A 20543-nucleotide genomic window follows, 5' to 3' on the forward strand; every position below is an offset into this window, starting at 1 on the left:
CAAGTACCCCTAGACATACTTAGGAACATACTAAAGTTTTAGGGAAATACACCTTCCGAAGAGGCTTAATTTTCAAAATGGTGTCCAAAATGACGACTGGGAGCTTAGAATGCCTGTATCTCAAATGGGAAAACATTTCTAAAGGATTTATAAACTGATTCTGGCACCTCTATTAGGGCTGGGCGATATGACGATATTATATAAATATCGGGTACAGTTCATTAACGATAAACTTTTTCAACGTATCGTGGATATCGTGATGTTTTGCCCAAGAGGATTGTGTCGCGTCAATCTGTCCACGCGTTACTCGTTCATATCTCAGCCCGTGCTGAGATATGCCCATTCCGCGGTCTGTTAATAAAGTTTTCAATCAGACAGATGTATGGAAAGGCTTTTATTATAACATTCGTTGTAGTAAAATCATTATGCCTCATTTAGTCATCCTGTGCAGCACTGGTCTCCTACTCGACGGCCGCGGGGAGCTAACGTTAGTAGCTTTGTTGACGTTGTTCAGCACACAGGACATTCAGGAAGTCAAAAACTAGTAGCGCTTGCCGATTGGTGCTAAGAACAGCAGGGCAGGTGAAAGCGCTGTGACGTAATTGGCAGACTCGACTGTCAATCAAAATTATTATGTTTCCGTCAGAATGAATGAGTGAAGACTTTGTTAAAGGAAAACTCCAACATTTTGGGAAATTAGCTTATTTAACATCTTCCCTGGAGTTAGACAAGAAGCTACATACCTTTTTTGTCTCTGTGCATGCATTAGGCTTAGGGAACAGTCGCTCCGTTAGCATAGCTTAGCTTCATCACTGGAAGTGAGTAGGAACCGGAGCCTGGCGTTCCCACACAGTGTATAGTTTGATTGATTTATTGAAAAGTGTATTAACAGATTGCAGAATACACTCCAAATACAACTCCAAAACGTTCATGTAAACATGTTGTGACCTGTGTATTCACCACGTGGAGAAATAAAAAATAATTGAATTAGACAATTACGTTTTATAAGCAAATATACTTGCCCAACCACTACTGTATGAGCGCAGCCAGTGATTTCAACGTGACGGCGTGTTTGTTTACATTCTCATTCATTCAAAAGATCCAAACCGATTGAAGTTTATGGATACCATGACTTGAAATCCTCTTACCTTGACGAATAAAAGCCTCCCCAATTTAGAAAACAGTAATCCAATGGCTGGTATTGATAATATTACTACCAACGCTCGGAGCTAACCAGCAACCGGACACTCAAGCAGAATACGAGAGCAATGACTTCCTTTCTGGGGGGTTTCAAAATAAAAGAGCGACGTCTATAGCAGCGGAAAGCGTATATTTTGTACATTATCTAACGTTAACACGAACCTAAACTAACTTTAGGTTAGTTATTATATAGATAATTATTATTATTATCATTATTATTTTGCAACAAGTTAGCCCTCTCATAAATAGCACATATAAATGAATAAATAACTTGAACTAACTTAATAAAGTGATATTTGGCTTAAAAAATCGGTCGCCTGGCAAGAAAAGAAAAGAAGAAAAAAAGCCTGACGATGTGCATTGGGCCGCGGCTCTCTGACGCCTTATTTTCTGGGTCCTGGCCTGAAAAGTTTGGGAACCCCTGCAATACAGTACAGGAGGATGAAGACCAGAAAAAGACTTTCGACTTTTTTACATAAGGGTCCTCCATTTTCAATTCATCAAAACATTTAGAGACATACATATATACAGTAGTTTCATAAAAATGCTAAAATGCTATTGATTGATTGATTTAAAACTTTATTAACATATTGCAGAATGGGTACAGTACAGCTCAATACATACAATTGTTAAGGGGATGCAGACCAGAGAAAGACTTTAGTCTTGTTTACATCAGGGTCCCCCATTTTCAATTCATCATATTTCATATCTAAATCATATAATATCTCATTGCTAAATATATGCAATATATAATCTAATAATCTAAATCTAATATATAATATAAAAATGCTAAATGCATGGGTATTTTATTTTGTCTTTAATGTTAGCTTGCAAAATCAAATACCGTCTTGGTAAGCCTCATAATGAATTGTTTGGGGTAAAAAAGAAAAACATCGTGATGTGTATCGTGTATCGCCGAAAGGTCAGAAAATATCGTGATATCATATTTAGGCCATATCGCCCAGCCCTAACCTCTATACATTAATAACGAGCAAAATATCTAGCTAAATATATCTGCTAGGAATGCATCATTTGCATCATCAAAATGGCTGCCTGTAGCTTATTTTGGCTAACATTTAAATTGGTTATTATATTCAACCTAGAAAGCTGGCTTTGGTGTTGAACACAAAATAAATGACCCACTTATTGTGGTCTTTAGGCCTACTCATCATCATCTTCAGGATCCTCTGGGAGAAACTTGTTATGTGGATTGTCACATTCATGAAGTTGACATGGTCCACAGACAGTAGTAAGGTAGTCCATATTTTCTGCATGAGCAGCGAAGTGTCTTGCAGGCAGTGGTACAGTTACAATGAATGACCTTCAAGAGACTGTCTGGAGCAGCATTCATTGTCGACATGAGTGGGACAAATCTATTGTCCTGCAGGTTCCAGCCCCAGTCTAGAGCATCTATACCATCATCTGTTCCCATCCAGACCATGACCTGGTAGTATGCTCTACGACAGTGGAATTTGGTAGCAGATTCAGTTGGTGGTAGACGTTCAGGCGTTACCGTTGATGAAGCTGAGACAACCTTCTTGCTGAAAATGTTATATCTCATTTTTGCAAGCGAATCTGTGCACTTTCCACCAAAAAAAGACAGCCATTGCTTGGCACCCAAGGTCATCGATCACATCTGTTGTCTGGTTTGGTACAGTGAATGCATTGGCACAAGCCTGAAGGACAGGATCCCCTTTTACAAGTTTTTGGAATGCTGTCTTTTTGCCAACTCCGAAGATCCGGGAAGTTGTGTCACAGCCAGTCACAGCATGGATGAACAGCAACTGAGAACACACATCCTGTCCGAGTACTTCTTTCAAATGGTTTATGGCGTACACTTTAAAACTGCCATCAGCTTTCGACTTGTCTGATCTGAAATAAAGGCCCTTGCTATCTCTCTGTGCATAGTAAAGAAGTAAGACGAGGAGATCAGTATCTTCTCCAATCAGCGTCGTGGTGTGAAGAAGAGATGATCCCACTGCGGCCCTTACTATGTCTACATCAGCATCTCCAAGTGAATTGACCACAGTGCAATCCCATTCTTTCAGTTCATCACTTATCATGTGGATCAGTTTCTGTTTATTCAGATCTCTTGACAGGAACTCCTCCTTCTTACCTGAGAACTGTCTCAGCAGTGAAGTTGACAATGGGATGAATATTGTTTCCTCTTCTTTGATGTGTGTTGTCTTTAATGGATGGCCCATCCTCATAGCCATCAAACACAATGGTTGTAGCTGAGCCATAATGTTGGATGGTGAAGTCTGCATAGGACTGTGCAATTTTACCATAGCTTTGTCCGTGCTTCCATTGTATTCGGTGAAGGAGTGAACCAGAATCTAGGATTGCATCACTTGCATGATCACAGATCGCGTGCGCTAGTTGTGGTTTATCAGCTTTGCGGAAGACGTTTCCGGCTTCAAAGAGGGCAGGAGGGAAAGGACTGAGTTCGTAACGCATAACCTCCTCCAATGACAGCTCTCCAGTTTGGGAGACAATAAGGAAACGTTGAAAAAGAAGTGCAGAATCAATGATTCGATCAGGAGCAACCTTGAGACGATTTTTGTCCAAGGGAGTCATAATCATGCACGTTCACTCCATCCTCAGCGACAACACCTGTAACAACATTCCTTAAAGAAGAGTCTGGAGAGAAAGGTGAACATATAGCAAGTTTTGAAGTGATCTTCTCCAGGTCAGTAGCATCCCTTTTCATCCTTGCCTCTGTTGAATCCTTGTGCTGTTCTGATGTTGTGTATGTCTGGTTTGAGAACTCCTGCATTGCGGTGTTATACTCTGATGTTATGCCCTTTGACATTGTCCAAAGGGATCTCTGATTGTCGGTCATTCCACTTCCATGTGTCATCCCTCCTGTAGTCTTCAATGACCTCATCAATGTTGTTTCGATTACAAGATCTGAGCTGAGGCCTGCCCATGATTGGCTGCTGCGACGGATTACATGAAAACCCTTTTCAAATTGTCTGAAGACATCTGGGTGGTTGATGTGAAGCTGACTCATCTCTTGGACATAAAAGTGTGCCGATTTCAAGTAATTGTAATGCCCAGCCGCAGCGAATATCGGCATGCATTCAGAAACAGCGCGTATGTGCAAAAGCCAGGAACCTGTGCGATCTGCTGTTATCAGTGACCTAGCAACTTCTAACATGTGTTGGTAATTTAGCCACAACTGACTAGTTTTGGATCTAGCACACAGTTCCATCTTCCTTTTTCCCAGCTCTTCATTTATTGTAATGAGGGTCTCTGATGTGAACACTGTTTCCAATGGCATTTCACCCTTAACTATTGAGGTATACATTGCTTCAGACTGTTCAACCATTGCTGCAAATTCATGACTATCATCTACCATTTTCTGATAATATTATCATGCGGTTAAGACATTTGTCAACCAGAAGATGCCACGGAATGCTCTCTGAACTGATTTGCCTGTCATCATATGGGCTACTGAGTTCTCCCCATAGACTAGCCCTAGAATGTCCTTAAGTCCTGTACCGTCCATCAGTGTACCAATTGCTCCTAGCAAATTCATAAATGTGTGAAATCCTCCTAGGAGCAGGACAAAGGACTTGAGGTGACTGCACTGTGGTGAATCTAGGATTATCTCTGCTGCTTTCCAATATAGGGGTTGGTCAAATGTAACTAATGGCGCAAGGTGGTGTTTGGATGCCAGACCACAAATGAACTCCAGTGTTGACAGAATGCATGTTTTGTCTCCGGAGTACACGTCTATCATTGGTAAGTATCTCACTGAAGACTGCCCTGGATGTTCATCTCCCTTATGAATAATGTGCATCATCCCCTGCCAACCAGGTGCAGGCTGTTTGAAATTGAACGATAACTCCCAAAGCAGATCAACCATCTTGTTACATTCTGCGAGTCTTGGAAGTTCTTTAAATGTGGTGTCTCTGCAAAAGTGTTTGGCAAAGTGATAATCTATTATCACAACTTTTGACCTCTGCACAAGATTCAGTTAATTAATTCTGAACCTCGGAATCCTTTGGTCTGTCTTCTGTCCTGGTGTCAAGGCAGCTATCATGCCCATCCCATGAAATGTCCCTTTCCCATCAATTGTTAGAATATTATGATCTACATTGTCTGCAGCAAATAACACATCAATATCCTTACCAAGCATGTTTGGTGCAGTACAATTTGCAGCATTCATTTCAAACCTCTGCAGTTCAGAATAGGAAGAGCAGAATCCCATCTTATTCAGCATATCTACAATGAAACGAGACCGGTTTAAGTGGTGCATTTGCACTGCTAGGCCAATTTGCAAAGGGGCAAGGACAGCTCGTGGTCGGACTGCCTGTATGATTGCGTGGCCAATACTAGCAATTTTCTGCTCTGTCTCTTTACCGACAAACAAAGCTTTTAACACAATGTGGAGTGATTTTTGGACGCCATCTTGAAAATTAAGACTTTCTGGAAGGTGTATTTTCCTAGATTTTTAGTATGTTAGTGAACATGCCCAGAGGTACCAGAATCAGTTGAGAAATCCTTTGCACAATATTCTCAATTTGAGATATAGCCATTTTAATATCTCCACCGCCATCTGGGACGCCATCTTGGAAATGGCGGCTTTCGGGGGGGGGGGGGGCGATTTTGGTCGACTTTTAGTATGTTATTTAGCACGCCCAATACTATCGGAATCCATCGAAAAACCTTTTGTATCAATTTTTTTTGGGTTAAGTGCTTTTTTTTCCATAGATTGACTCGCCTAATTACCTTTTTTGTCGGGTTACACATTAGTAATTTCTTAAGATGTTATGTAAATTATTGTAAAAAACAACATTGTATTACAGTTAGCTCGCAAAGTCCAATCCTTCACATTTGTATGTCTATTTTAACACATTCAGCTCAGCTCCAGTTAGAGCTGTCCCCAAGCCTGTTTTTGGGATTCGAACATTGGCCAGGGTTTTTCGAACGGATGTTCGAACCATCGTTTTTAATCATGAAAACAATTTGCTCCTAAATAGGGAGGTGTAGTCTGACGTCACTTTGGACCACGTGCGAGATTCAACCGTATAGGGATTTATCTTTGGAAAAATGGATTATCGGCTATTGTAACAATTCTACCTCATGAACATTTGGAAAGCTTTCCATTTTTGCACAAAATGAGTTCCCTTCTATGACTAACATTATTTGTTAAGCATTTTTGGTTGAAATAAAAGTCAGCGATATCTTTTTTTTACAATTAATTGCGAATATTTTTATGTTGAGGTATAGATTGTGGATGAATACGCACAGAAAGGTACACCATGCAAATGTTGATGCTTTATTTGTTTTAAACAAGACGATTTAGAAATGGGCAATGGGCAAATACATTGTGTTTTCAAGATGGACCGGCCGGAAACAGCAATCATGTAACCACTACACCTCCCTATACTAATAGTCTTTCGGGTATTTTATTTTGAAAAATGGCCACTTCCGTCCGTGCCTCAACCCAGCGTACTGTCGAGTCTTGACTAGCAAAGTTTAGGCACATAACGCACATTGCTGCGGTTGAGTAGTAGACGTACGGACTTACTGGTAACGGGAGGCTTGAATAACGTTTGAATGATAATCCATTTTGTGAATACATTTGTTGAAACAGCTTTGTTGGCCGATGGCTCCTGCTATCTTAACGTTAGCTAAAGCTAAAGGGCTACACTCTAACGTTACATACCTTAATTAACGTGTATAACATACCCGTGTAACATTAAGCAGCTTGTGTTCCGCTGGGAAAGCATCACTGGATACACTTTGTTTAATCCAAACGTCTATTCGGAAACGTATTATGAAATGAGACGCTGTGCTTTTTTTATCGTTTCAATTCGGAAAGTTGATGCTCACATGGCTTTTTTGTTTATCCCGTCATTCAGCGAATAATAATGGCAGGGTGATGATCAGAGCCAATCAGAGGCAGATCTGGGCTGGTCTTTGCATAATGCACGTTGTTATAGCCAATCATAGGCAGAGATTAAAAAAAAAAAAAATTACGCACATGGCCACGGGGGAAAATACGCTAAACACACACATACACACAGACAGACAGACCTGCTGGGAGCACCAGTGCGACAAGGGAAAACATCCAGTTGCACTGCACTGAGTTTTGGTCGCAAAATGCGACCAAAACAGTCGCACCCTGGAGCCCTGATAATCCAGGAATTTATGTGGAGTGTATCGAGGCTTGTGTTGATGACGTTGAACCTCACGCGCCGGTCGTACCACGTGACTCAGGACATTTGTCGCATGATTCGAGATAATGGGGCAACGAAATAACATTCAAATACGGCTTCAGTAAGATTAGAACAACATGTAACTCTTGTCTTATAATAACAATCACACCAGCCAAACTACATTTATATAGCTGAACTGATGTGGATCAGCTATAAGGCTATTAGGCCTACAGCCTTTCATTACACAGGCATTGCTGGCCTCCCGACCACTGGCACAAAGCCTCTTCAACTCATTCAGAACGCAGCGGCCCGCCTGATCTCAAACATACCGAAGTCAGCCCACGTCACCCCACTTCTCAGGGACCTGCACTGGCTCCCCATTGCCGCACGAATCCGCTTCAAGGCCCTCGAGCTGGCATATCATGCGGCGAAGGGAACCGCTTTATTTATACTGAATCTCGGCCGATACCGATCGCTGGTCGATCGATCGGGGCATCCCTAGAAATAATGATTTCATGTAGGGCTGTACCGAATGTCATTTTTTAACATTCAAAGCTTCTATTGAAGTATTCGAACGAAGCTTCGAATGTCTATACATTTTTTTTAAATCAAACTAAATCCTCTATTTGAATAAAGTGATTAATCTGATATAACTCATCAGTTTCGTCAACATAAATAATCCAATAAGGGCACGGTTGGTATGAAAGTGATGGTGACGTCTTATAGTATAATATTAGTGTAGCCTAATCTTTAACTGCAACTGTGAAGAAAACCCCCATTGGTTTAAACAGATTGAATACACATTAAAAAGAAGTATACAAATAAAAAATTCAAATGTCGATTTAGAATTCGAATGTCAACATTATGATCGAAGCATTCAGTACAGCCCTAATTTCATGTATATCGAGATAATTATGGATAGAGTGATTTTATCGTGATAACATTTTTGGCCATATCGCCCAGCCCTACTTCCCACCAGTTAGGACAGCCGAAACCCGTCCAATCTTTCGCCGTCGACTAAATACATACTTCTTCAATCAATATCTGAAATGATTTTTATATATATATATATATATATATATATATATATATATATATATATATATATATATATATATATAAATCTAACCTCAACTAACCTTACTGTCATGCACTTGTCCTAATATACTAACCTACACTGTAGCACTCAACACTTTGATGAACATTGTTACTCAGCTGATAGAGTTGTACCCTTCCTGCTGACTTGTTGTACAAAACTTGTAAGTCGCTTTGGATAAAAGTGTCAGCTAAATAACACTCATTTCTGAACAGATTTTTATGAAATTTGGACATGTACTACACAAGACTTCAGGCTATGGACCCAGGGAGTTTCTTCAGCCATACCAATTTTTTTGGAAATACTATTTCTGGACTACTAACTACTACAGAAAAACGTGAGTAACAAGTTTATCTACAACTCAAGTTCAGACCTATATTACTCTATTTCATTAGCACTAAAAGTGAATTGTCTTTATTGTATCAGAAACGTCAGAATGTCATCTTTAAAAAAAGACCAGGCTCATGCATGTGCTATAAGTATAAAGTATAGTATTTTGGTTTGCAAAAGTAGTATGCAGTCCTCAAGTTCAAGTAAAAAAAAAAAGCCACTTTTGGAGGCGCCAGTTAAGAGGTTAACAAACTTTGCCATCTTATTTATATTGAAACACGTTTTTTTCTAGATTGTATAGTACATTTTGCTCTGGTAATCTACTGGAAATCCACCCTCTGGTGGGATCAAGATCCATCTTTTTTGTGTTGTCTGTTTGAACTACCCGTTTTGAAGATTTGATCCAGATTAAAGCTTGGATTTGATTTTCTGGTCTGATCCGGTATCAAAGTGATCCTCATCCTGTTTTTTGGTTTTCAACTACCCAAAATACAAATCTGATCCATTCAGATAGTGATTAAAAGATTTGAACTCCTGGGCCCAGGAGACTCTGGCGTATAAAAGTCTATTGGATCATGTCTCCAGCACCCCCACAGGCGTCTATTCGTATACTAACGCATTTATGCTTCCGCATGCACGTTTTGCGACTCTGATTGGCCACTGCCGTTTCTGGTGCGATCTGATTGGCCACTGACGTTTCTGGTCATGTGACGTGTGCGCCCAATCGCGTGACGCGCCCATTTCCGCCTCGACCAGCAGCAAACTACCTAAGGCCTAGTTTATCACTGGTTAAGCTTAGGAGACTCTTTCGAAGTTGGTTAAGGTTAGAGTTTGGAATCAGGGCTGGCGTTCTATCGCCCTGCTCTAAGACAAACTCTAACCTTAACCAACTTCGAAAGAGCAAACCTAAGCAAAACAGAATTTCTCCACCTGCCGGCCAAATCCTCCCCCCTGACCAACCTTTCCATCACAGTCGAGAATGCAGCTGTGACCGCGTCCCCGACCACCAAGAACCTTGGTGTTGTCCTCGACAACCAGTTGAACTTCTCTGCTCACATCGCAGCAACAACCAGAACCTGCAGATTCCTCCTGAGCAACGTCAGAAGGATCCGCCCCTAACTGACAAAAGAAGCCACACAACTCCTCGTCCAATCAACAGTCATCTCCCGCCTCGACTACTGCAACGCATTGCTCGCTGGCCTCCCGACCACTGCCACCAAGCCTCTTCAACTCATTCAGAACGCAGCGCCCCGCCTGATCTCAAACCTACCGAAGTCGGCCCATGTCACCCCACTTCTTAGGGACCTGCACTGGCTCCCCATTGCTGCACGTATCCGCTTAAAGGCCCTCGACCTAGCATACCATGCGGCAAAGGGAACCGCTCGCGCCTACCTCCGGTCAATGGTCTCTAACTACACACCCTCAAGACTCCTACGGTCTGCATCTTCTGGCCGCCTCAGACCTACTCCTATCCAAGCTGCGGGAGGGTCATCAAAGAGAAGTTGCCTATTCTCAGTCCTTGCCCCACAATGGTGGAATGAACTACCCACCCCAGTTAGGACAGCCGAAACCCGTCGACTAAAGACGCACTTCATAAACCGTTATCTGAAATAATAAAAAATAAAAATAAAATAAAAATATCTAACCCTAACTAACCATACTGTCATGCACTTGTCCTAATAAACTAACCTACACTGTAACACGCAACACTTTGATGAACATTGTTACTCAGCTGATAGAGTTGTGCCCTTCCTGATGACTTGTTGTACAGAACTTGTAAGTCGCTTTGGATAAAAGCGTCAGCTAAATGACTAAATGTAAATGTATCTGGAGAAATGTAATCTTTTATTGTGAAGAAAATTACATCGTTGCAGTTGACCATGGAGATGGTAAAGTACTATAAATGTAAAACATTTGGCATTTTTTACAATTAAGGTGGGATTATACAACTTCAAGGCTCATTTCGAGTGCCGCTGCTGCAAGGAAGGAGCAATAAGAGGAAAACAAAGTAAACATAATTGTACTTACAGATGTTGTGGTGTCCAGTCTGCTGTCTGTTTCCACAAGAAGAAGGGTTTGATCCAGATGTTTTGAGTAGAAAGCCTTGGTCCAGTAGTTCCGTCAGAGACTTCACACTGTAAACACACAAAGCATTTGTTGAATAATCAGGGCTCCAGACTAACTTTTTACATTGGTTGCACCAGTGTGCCTAACTTTTTCATTTAGGTGCACCAGCTCATAATTTAGGTGCACCAAAAAATGTCCACTGTGCCTTTTGCCGCTGAAATAATAAATTTTACGCGTTACCTTTACCATTACCTTTTTTGTCAGTTTGCATACACATTAGTAATTTCTTAAGATATTATGTAAATTATTGTAAAAAATAACATTGTATTACAGTTAGCTCGCAAAGTCCAATCCTTCACATTTTTATGTCTATTTTAACACATTCAGCTCAGCTCCAGTTAGAGCTGTCCCCAAGTCTGTTTTTGGGATTCGAACATTCGCCAGGGTTTTTAATCGTGCAAACAATTTGCTCCTAAATAGGGAGGTGTAGTCTGACGTCACTTTGGACCGCCTGCGAGGTTCAACCATATAGGGATTTATCTTTGGGAAAATGGATTATCGGCTATTGTAACAATTCTACCTCATGAACATTTGGAAAGCTTTCCATTTTTGCACAAAATGAGTTCCCTTCCATCACTAACATTATTTGTTGAGCATATTTGGTTGAAATAAAATTCAGTGATTTTTTTTTTACAATTAATTGCAAATATTTTCATGTTGAGCTATAGATTGTGGATGAATACACACAGAAAGGTACACCATGCAAATGTTGATGCTTTATTTGTTTTAAACAAGACGATTTAGAAATGGACAATGGGCAAATACAGTCATTGTGTTTTCAAGATGATGGACCGGCCAGAAACGGCAATCATGTAACCCATAGATATCTATATAGAACACATATATCTATGATGTAACCACTACACCTCCCTATAGACCAGGAAGTAACCACTACACCTCCCTATAGACCAGGAAGTAACCACTACACCTCCCTATAGACCAGGAAGTAACCACTACACCTCCCAATACTAATAGTCTTTCGGGTATTTTATTTTCCTCAACCCAGCGTACTGTCGAGTCTTGACTAGCCAAGTTTAGGCACATAGAGCACATTGCTGCGGTTGAGTAGTAGTAACTACTTACTGGTAACGGGAGGCTTGAATAACGTTTGAATGATGATCCATTTTGTGAATCCATTTGTTGAAACAGCTTTGTTGGCCGATGGCTCCTGCTATCTTAACGTTAGCTAAAGCTAAAGGGCTACACTCTAACGTTACATAGCTTAATTAACGTGTATAACATACCTGTGTAACGTTAAGCAGCTTGTGTTCCGCTGGGAAAGCATCACTGCATACACTTTGTTTAATCCAAACGTCCATTCGGAAACGTTGTATTATGAAATGAGACGCTGTGCTTTTTTATCGTTTAAATTCGGAAAGTTGATGCTCACATGGCTTTTTTGTGTAGCAAGCTAGCTAGTAACAGACAACAGCTAGTAGCAAGCCAGCTAGTAATACACAACAGCAAGTAGCAAGCCAGCTAGTAATACACAACAGCTAGTAGCAAGCCAGCTAGTAATACACAACAGCTAGTAGCAAGCCAGCTAGTAATACACAACAGCTAGTAGCAAGCCAGCTAGTAATACACAACAGCTAGTAGCAAGCCAGCTAGTAATACACAACAGCTAGTAGCAAGCCAGCTAGTAATACACAACAGCTAGTAGCAAGCCAGCTAGTAATACACAACAGCTAGTAGCAAGCTATACAGGAGCTAGCAAACAGGCGGTCTCGTTAGCATTATCCTACTTTCTCCGAGACTAAACTAATACAAAGGTGGGTTAGTGATCTTGGATCCGAACAGAATGTACACAGGATGAGTGGGATATTTTACGGAACATGTAGCAACAAGTAGATAACGTTTAAAACACGAATTACAACTTTTATAAGCGTTTATCAGGCGGCGAGCAACACAACGCAGCTTACCTGGCTCGTAGGCATCCGGAAGTGCAGTAGCCGCGCGCAAACGCATGAAATGACGTCACTCCAGGATATCTGGAGTGAGTAGGGTCGAGCTGCAGCCTCGGAGCCTCGGTCCAGATTGGTACTTCCGCCCTGCCACAGGACTATTAGTCCTGTGACAGGGCTATGCGCTGATTGGCGGAAAGTACGGAAGTATCTCGAAGTACGTCTGACGTATCTCGAATTACGTCTGACGTTTCTCTACGTTTAGCGAACATTAGGACCGAGGCTCCGAGTCTGCAGCTGGACCCTATTGGATATCTGCAGAGCCGCAAGTCCAACGTCTGGGCGGGGCTTCGGGGCTTGTACTCGGTTTTACTGTGCGGGGCGTCGGGGCTTGTACCTTGTTTTGCACTACTGCGCATGCGGATGAGGGGGGGCGGGGCCCGGGGGCTCGCTCTCTCTCTCTCTCTCTCTGATTGATTGATTGATTGAAAAGTTTATTAACAGATTGCAGAATGGGTACAGTACAGTACAGCTCAATACATACAATTGTTAAGGGGATGCAGACCAGAGAAAGACTTTCGACTTGTTTACATCAGGGTACCCCATTTTCAATTCATCATAACATATATGACATACATGACATACAGATAGACAGTACTGCTACATCTATACATTTATGACATATCAGATTTGCAAATACAGTACTGTTTGTGATACAAAAGTGTCCAGAAAAGGAGTGTATATACATTTGGCATAGAAACTGTACATTGGAGGAGGTTGGTTGGGTGGGGTGGGGTTGGGTGGGTTGGGTGAGGGCTGTACATTGGAGGTGGGGGGGGGGGGGGGGGGTTGGGAAGGGGACACACACACATTTTACACTGTACATTGGAATATTGACAAAGCCTTACTTGGTCATTTACTGTACAACTAGGTTAGGACATTTGTAGGGGCCAGTTTCGAATTGCAGTCTCACGTAGGTGTTTTTTGAGAGTGTTTTTGAAGGTGGGTAGTGATTCACATTCCTTTACAGCTTTAGGCAGGGCGTTCCACATTGATGTGGCATAATTGCGAAACGTGTTTAGTCCCTTGTTTGATCCGAATCTGGATCTCTCTCTCTCTCTCTCTCTCTCTCTCTCTCTCTCTCTCTCTCTCTCTCTCTCTCTCTCTCTCTCTCTCTCTCTCTCTCTCTCTCCTACGTGTGTTACTAGTGCAACAGACACGTGTTAGCCGATTGATTGATTGGAAATGTTATTAACAGATTGCAGAAGAATGGGTACAATACAGTACAGCTCAATACACACAATTGTTAAGGGGATGCAGACCAGAGAAAGACTTTCGAAAGACTTTCGTCTTGTTTACATCAGGGTCCCCCATTTGCAATGCATCATAACATGACATACATGACATACAGATAGACAGTAGGCCCTACTGTTACATCTAGACATTTATGACATACCAGATCTACAAATATACAGCACTGTTTGTGAAACAAAAATTGTCTAAAAACATTTGAGGGGGAAGAAACTGTACATTGGAAGAGGTTGGGTAGGTGGGGAAAACTGTACATTGGAGGTGGTTGGGTGGGGGGGACTGTGCATTGGAGGGGGTTGGGTTTGGAGATTTAAGTTTGTGACATACAAGATATGCAAATATGGTTAGAGTTACATAGATGACTGTTAACTGGTTAGTCAAGTCAAGTCAAGAGTTTTATTTGTCACGGCATACAGGTATACAATGAAATGCGGGGGGTCTTGCCCGCAACGATTGTGCATAATACAATAGTAATATATAATAATATAATAAGAATCCAATAGAACGACATTGTGCAATAATACAAGTAATCAAGTAGGGTATATCGGTATATGTACATGAGTTATTTACAGAGCATGGTAGGACATGCTAGGTTTTTGATTGATTGATTGATTGAAAACTTTATTAACAGATTGCAGAATGGGTACAATACAGTACAGCTCAATACACACAATTGTTAAGGGGATGCAGACCAGAGAAAGACTTTCGTCTTGTTTACATCAGGGTCCCCCATTTTCAATTCATCAGGATCAGGTCCTGTGGTAGTGCAATACACTGTTAGCTACGGATGAGGCACTGGGTCTTTATGTACACTGCTATACAATGCTATATTATACAATCTCAAGTTATATTATACTATTCTTAAAGTGACCTTTCCTTTTGTAAAGTGACCATAAGTGTGAGCGTGTGCAGCATGAGTGTGTGTGTGCTCATGTTAAAGTGGCTGCTAGTGTGTGAGCGTGTACAGTGTGTGTGTGTTGTGTGTGTGCTCATGTGTGCTTGTGTGTGGAGAGTTCAGTGTTCAAGGCTCTGATGGCCTGGGGGAAGAAGCTGAGCCGAAGTCTCTCTGTCCTAGTTGCTGGTGTTCGCAGGCGTTTGCCTGACCGCAACAGCTTGAACAGGCTGTTGTTGGGGTGGTGAGGGTCTTTCATTATTCTGCAGGCTCTGGATTTGCACCTCTTGTTGTATAGGACCTGCAGGGGTGGTAGTGCAATACCTGTGGTACGCTCGGCTGGGCGCACCACTCTCTGTAGGGCCTTCTTGTCCTGTGCCGTGCTGTTTCCATACCAGGCAGTGATGTTTCCAGTCAAGATGCTCTCTACAGCTCCGGAGTAGAAGGATTGGAGTATCTTCCCAGACTCTGAACTTCCTTAACTGTCTCAGGTGGTAGAGGCGCTGCTTCGCCTTTTTTACAACTGAGTCTATGTGTGTTGTCCATGCCAATGTACAGTGTTGCTTGTAAAGTTGTACAGTGTCCCCCACACACCCACCCCTCCTACCCAACCCCTCCCCCCCCCCACCCCACCCACCCAACCACCTCCAATGTACAGTCCCCCCCCACCCACTCAACCCCACCCCACCTACCCGACCTCCTCCAATGTACAGTTTCTACGTCAAATTCATATACTCTCTTTTCTGGACTCTTTTTGTATCACAAACAGTACTGTATTTGCAAATCTGGTATGTCATAAATGTATAGATGTAGCAGTACTGTCTATCTGTATGTCGTGTATGTCATATATGTTATGATGAATTGAAAATGGGGGACCCTGATGTAAACAAGACGAAAGTCTTTCTCTGATCTGCATCCCCTTAACAATTGTATGTATTGAGCTGTACTGTACTGTACCCATTCTGCAATCTGTTAATAAAGTTCTCAATCAATCAATCAGATCCTCTGAGATGTGGACCCCCAGATACTTGAAGCTGCTCACCCTGTCCACGGTAGCCCCGTTTATCCTCAGTGGTGTGTGTGTCCCCTGCTGTCTCCTCCTAAAATCCATGATCAGCTCCTTGGTTTTACCAATGTTCAGGAGCAGGCTGTTGTCCTGGCACCAGCGTTCCAGTACCTCAACCTCCTCCCGGTAGGCCTTCTCGTCGTTGTCCGAGATCAGCCCCACGACCACTGTGTCGTCCGCAAACTTCACTATAGAGTTGGAGCTGAACCTGGCCACACAGTCGTGTGTGTATAGTGAGTACAGCAGGGGGCTCAGAACACAGCCCTGGGGGGACCCGATGCTCAGGGTGATGATGTTGGAGGTCTGACCCCCCACCCTGACCGCCTGGGGCCTTTCACTCAGAAAGTCCAGTATCCATGCACTCAGACCCAGCTCGATCAGCTTGTCCACCAGTCTGGTGGGGACTATGGTGTTGAACGCTGAGCTGTAGTCAATGGACAACAGTCTCACATAGCCCCCCTTCTGGCGGTCTAGGTGAGAGAGGGTGCTGTGCAGTACTTGGGAGACCGCATCATCAGTGGACCTGTTTGGCCTGTATGCAAATTGCATAGGGTCCATATCACTGGGGAGGGAGGCACAAATGTTTTCCTTGACCAGCCTCTCAAAACATGTCATGGCCACAGAGGTGAGTGGCACCGGTCTGTAGTCATTGAGACCTAGAGTTACATCAGAATAAGTGGTGGTCCACCCGTCACCTCTCACTTTACCATGACTGCACATAAACCTGGCACACAACATACTTGTTCACATATATCATTTTTCTTTCACTCTAAGGAAATATGTCTCACATACAGTAGACCCCCCCAGTACTTTGTGGAGACGAAGATGCGAGGCCCGTCTGTGGACCTGCTGATGAGTACCAGTCTTCTCCTGACATATAAAATCAGTTTTTCACATTAGGATCTAACATCCCAACAGGCCACCTTGTTTATGGTTTGATTCAGTTTTAGTAGAATGTGAAAGACATGAATGATGTGACATACTATAAAATCAGTTTATTTACAGTGCAATGAAATAGTTCTGGATTACTGTACAGTTCAAAGTAATGTTTACCTTCTGTTGCTATCCACAGTTTAAAACCTGAGTCTTCCCTCTTGTCTGACACCCACTCTTAATGGTTTATATGGTATATATCAGTAAACACAATGGGTTTGATAAGCGATTGTTTTGATAATCAACCATGTGAGAAATTACTGTATATCAAGTGCAATGCTGCATATTTCCATCTCTAGATTCCACATACTATAAATACTGCCAACAATGTAGAATGCATTACAGTTACCAGGAATGGAAAGATTGTACATAACTTCAACGACATTGATCTACCCTTGTGCCTTTACTTTAGGAATGTTACAGGTTAGAAACTGGCTGACAACTTATTAAATGTACATGGAAATTTGAGGCTCTTACAGATTGAAACTTTATTAACAGATGCAGAATACAATACAGTACGACTCAAGACACAGAACATGCAAAATAAAAAACGAACACAGATTTGAGGGCGAATAGAGTTACGAGGTTTAGACAGATGATCTGTTTAATGCTTTCTCTTTTACAAGTCGATTATTCATTTCGATATAGAATATTCGTTGACAGCCCTACAAGTACAATTAGTTATTGCACACTACATCACCCCTGAGTGGAACATGGAAAGCCAAACTTTCCCCCACTGTACCGAAAACCCGTACCGAACTTCAAAACCGAGGTACGTACCGAACCGTGGTTTTTGTGTACCGTTACACCCCTATTTCCCATTGTTTACTTTGCAAAACCACACACACATGGAGGATTATCTACAGAGTTGATTTATAAAAAATTTAAAATCCTGCTTTCGTGGAAACATGTGCCAAACCTTGTCATACCATTGCCATTGTCCTTTTCCTTCCTTTAAAGTGTCCTTTTCTTGTGTGTTTAAAGTGACCTGTGGTGCGTTTGTGTGTGTTTTTCCTCTTTTTAACTTCTCTGTACGTCAAGTAATTTCCCTTTTAGAGTTTTAATTAGTTTCCATTTTTTACCTCTGTGCCATCTGACCGCTTTATTTTATTGTTTATTCTATCCAGCAGTGCAGTGATGTTTCCTATTTATTAGACGTGCTGTGTGTGTGCTCTATAGAGGTGCAGTGCTGATTTTGTCTGCAATATTATTTTTAATTACTAGTAATTAGGGATGTCCGATATTATCGGCCGACCGATATTATCGGCCGATATCGGCAGTAAAATGTGATATCGGAAAATATCGGTATCGGTAAAAAAAAAAAAAACAATAACAATTTTTTTTTTTTTACATTTATTTAACCTTTATTTACCCAGGCAAGCAAGTAAGAACCAATTCTTATTTTATTTATTGTCAAAAGTATGCATGTTGGTTTAATTCAACAACAAGAGATATGTAATGTTAATTTTTACTTTTTTAATTATCATATTTTGCACAGATAATGCTTACATTTAGAAAGCCTTTTGAATGCATCCAGTGAATTTATTAGTTACCTGAAATTATTCCGTTTTTTTGGGGGGAAACCCTGCATATATCGGTATCGGTTGATATCGGTATCGGTATCGGTATCGAAATTAAGAGTTGGACAATATCGGAATATCGGTATCGGTAAAAAAGCCAATATCGAGCATCCCTACTAGTAATGGTGGTCTAGATTGGTCCAGTTGGGTATGATCCCTTTTTAGTGTTTTTATTTAATAAAGTGTCAAATCTTGGGAATACAAAAACCTCTGTTGTACGCCTGTTCTTTTATTAGAAACCCTGTGTGGTGTGGGAACTCAGAACATAAATGTGTAACAATGAATGAGGGTCTCTCCCCTTAACAGAGAGTGGCGCAGTTTCTATAGTCAACCATTAAGGTTACATTTGGCATGCGCACTATGAAGCCCCGCCTAACAAAACAAGGTAAGCCCTGACGCCCCGCCCACGCACAGTAAAACCGAGTACAAGCCCCGAACGTGTGAATATTAAAGGCAACCAACTTGTGTTCGGCTTTTCTCTGATTGGCCGCGCCCCCCCGCCCCCACGCGCAGGCAAGCGCAGCCGTCCCACGTCCCAAATGAAATCCAAGGAGCAAGCGCGGCAGCGCGGGCAACCAACTTGTGTACCGTTGGGCTGCTGTTCCAACGCACTTGTGTTGGGCTGCGGTAGCAGTGGAGCGCTGCTGACTGATTATTATGTTTCGCGTTTTTAACAACCAACGGTAGATTCACTCGTCACTGTACATGTATAAACAAAGCCCATACAGTTATGAAATGCGCTGAAATAGAAAATACATCTGGTAGTTCGTTTATGACGTTAATTAATAATAAACACTGTTAGGACTCTTAATAATAAACACTGTTACGACTATCTGACTCTTAATAATAAACACTGTTAGGACTATCTGACTCTTACTAATAAACACTGTGTTAGGACTATAAACACTGTTAGGACTATCTGACTCTTAATAATAAACACTGTTACAGTGTTAGGACTATCTCGATTCGCGCGTCACTACTGTAACTAGAAACTCTGGGTGTCACTGTACATCAGTGTGGAACTGTAAGCTGTAACGTTATTTCGCGTTTTTAACGTCAGCGGGGCGATGCGGTGGTTTGTCCCCGGCTTCCGTGCACCGCCGCCGGCTCTACTCGGTCCAGCTCCAGCAGCAGCGACCGTGCTCCGTTGTAGAACGAAGCCCTTCAATGACAAGCGCTCTCATATTTTGCGAATGCATAAACTATATCTTAAATTATGGCTATGTGTCTAATATGGCTGTCGCTTATCAATGACTTCGCGACAGCCATATTAGACACATCGCCATAATTTAAGATATAGTTTATGCATTCGCAAATATGAGAGCTCTGTCATTGAAGTGGGTGGTGGCAGTGTAACAGCGTTCACCCTGATGTAAAGTAGCGATTTTTATTGTTTTGTCATGACAACCCAATTACATAATCCAACATATGTGTAAAGAAACAACATATTCCAGTTAACGGTATATTTTTTAATGATTCATTACGGTATAAATTAGGTTAACTGGAGCTGTGGAGGCTGCTTGCTGAAGAGCCAGCGGGGCGACGCGGTTGTTTTTCCCCGGCTTCTGTGCGCCGCCGGCGGCTTGACTCGGTTCAGCTCCAGCAGCAGCAGCGGCCGTTCCTCCGTTGTAGGAAGCCCTTCAATGACAAGCGCTCTCATATTTTGCGAATGCATAAACTATATCTTAAATTATGGCTATGTGTCTAATATGGCTGTCGCTTATCAATGACTTCGCAACAGCCATATTAGACACATCGCCATAATTTAAGATATAGTTTATGCATTCGCAAATATGAGAGCTCTGTCATTGAAGTGGGTGGTGGCAGCTTACTAACAGTAGCGATTTTTATTGTTTTGTCATGACCAAACATAATCCCAACATAGATAGGAGGTGTACTGTATGTCAAATGTCGGTCATGTGGTGGAAGAGTTT

The sequence above is a fragment of the Notolepis coatsorum genome (genome assembly GCF_963971535.1).
Source record: "Notolepis coatsorum genome assembly, chromosome: 8".
NCBI lineage: Eukaryota > Metazoa > Chordata > Actinopteri > Aulopiformes > Paralepididae > Notolepis > Notolepis coatsorum.